Here is a 2,180-nt window from a genome sequence, read left to right as displayed (position 1 = left end):
ATAATTCAATTACAAGTATAATTTTCTTTTTCACATACAAAACCCCAACTGTAGACAAAAACCGTGAATTCAGAATGAAATGTGCACAATTCAATAGTTTTAAAATATAGGACTAGGCTTGCTTGTTAGCAGTAGTCGGATTTGCCAAGACTGTAATTCAAACATGGAATAATTATCAAAAATACCAAAAACATTTCAGAATTTTAGTGCACAGTGCATTTTTGCATTTAAAACAAATGAAATGTACTATTTCACTCACAAATACAAGAATAGGGCGACGATAAATTTGCTCTTGTTATAGTTCGCACTAAATGTCCACTCGAACTGGCATCCACTTGAAGTGACATATGCTCGAATTGACATTCACTTGAATTGACTGGCATTCGTAAAATGCACTTCCGTTAATATGTCTTCAGATTTTCGTAGTAAATAAAAAATTTCTGTAGCACCTAATAATTTGCCTTGATTGCAAGATATGGGCTGCTCAAAATTTCAGCCAGTACAGCTGTGGAATTTCAAACAAATTGGATGGGATTAAGATTTTTCTTAGTTTTCACAATAGTTTATCAGTAATCTGACAAGTACGAGTTGTCTAGGGACAATGAAACCAAATAATCCTGATGGAAAAATCCTATTTGTTTATGGATCTAGGCCTATGATAAATTTCTGTAGTATTTTTGTCTATTTCCGTACATACATAATTAGAATAATAATGGTAGACCCCTATAAATATGTGTGGACTTTGTCACTTGGCAAAAAAGACATGTAACGGGTATAGACTATAAGTAAAACATACTATAACACACAGAGTCAGTACAACAATGTGTATGTCAGAAAGTTGAGATGTTTATTCTGCAATCACCAATTCAAGACTCTTGGATAATACAAAAGCAGGCACATAAATAGAAGAGTTATCTTATCTACAAGAATAGTTTACCATGTGGGTTCAATATAGAAGTTTGAAAAGGATTGACTACAGGGGGTGGAAGGGACACAGGATATAGTAAGGTATATTAATTAACTAGACAAAGAAAGGCTCTGCTAGAACAAAGAACATTAAAGAAGGTATCATGATGAATAAAAAGTGTTGACGCGTTAGTCTGTTATAGAACAATATGGAATAAATGACAACAGCACTTTTGAGACTAACAATATACTGTAGAATTTATTCTCTAGCTTTCATCCACGCAGTTGACTTCATAAGGAGACTGTACAAATGGGATAAGAAACAATCATAATATACAACAAAAACTGATGGGGGAGGTCCTACAACAACAAAGTATGCAAATGTGGTGGACAAAGCCTTCTACTAGTCCGCCGAAATAAGTAATCCCAATAAACAATAATAGAAAAAACAAAAGATCTGTAACACCTCTGGAATATTTGTTTGTAATGTTGGAATCTTTATTCATTCCTGATGATGATCTAATAAAAGATCGAAATATTGAATCAAAATGACTAGTCTTACTTTATTTGGAGTATGTTTTATACTAAGTAAAAGTATGATAATGATAAGGAAGTGTGGGAAATAGCATACAGTATAAGTCTAAATATGTCAAAGTCAGTACACTTAATAAAAACAATTGCATCAAATATATGTAGTGGGTGACCACTACTATAAGTAAGCAAATAGTCACTTAACTTATCGTGGGGGCTTGGGTTCCAGTTACGCGCAGGCTCAATTGGTAGATGTTAATATATAGCCACAAATAAAACAACAGAAGCCTCTCTATTATACACTTATTAAATAGTTATTTATTTTCCAATGGGGATTACAGGGTTGGGGACTTATAATAAAGGGAAACTTAACTATCCTGATGAACTACTCAGGTGATACTGTCGGGAGTGTACGCTTGTATTGGTAGAACAATAATTACTGTGAAAAGTCCAATAAAAATAGTTCAGGATATAAAGCGAAATCAGAGAAATTCAATAAAGTAGCAAAGTTTGAAGGAAAATTCAGGAACAAAGCCCAACAGCAAATATAGTTGCAGATATTCTGTAGCCAAATTGAATAGTGCTGTGTTTGTTTCTGGTGTGTATTATACACAGTATCGTGATCTTTTATTACTTCGGCAACAAATTGTAAGTACAGCCTTTTAGAAGAAATGCACATTTATCCTAAGTCTATCTGACTATAGGTTTATACTTGTGTCCTGGAGTTCCGATCAGGATCAAGG

The sequence above is a fragment of the Anneissia japonica genome, unplaced genomic scaffold (genome assembly GCF_011630105.1).
Source record: "Anneissia japonica isolate Jap-2015-1 unplaced genomic scaffold, ASM1163010v1 scaffold1891_len642697_cov171, whole genome shotgun sequence".
NCBI classification, from domain to species: Eukaryota; Metazoa; Echinodermata; class Crinoidea; order Comatulida; family Comatulidae; genus Anneissia; species Anneissia japonica.
The sequence above is the reverse complement of the archived record's forward strand: the minus strand, read 5'-3'. Positions refer to the sequence as shown.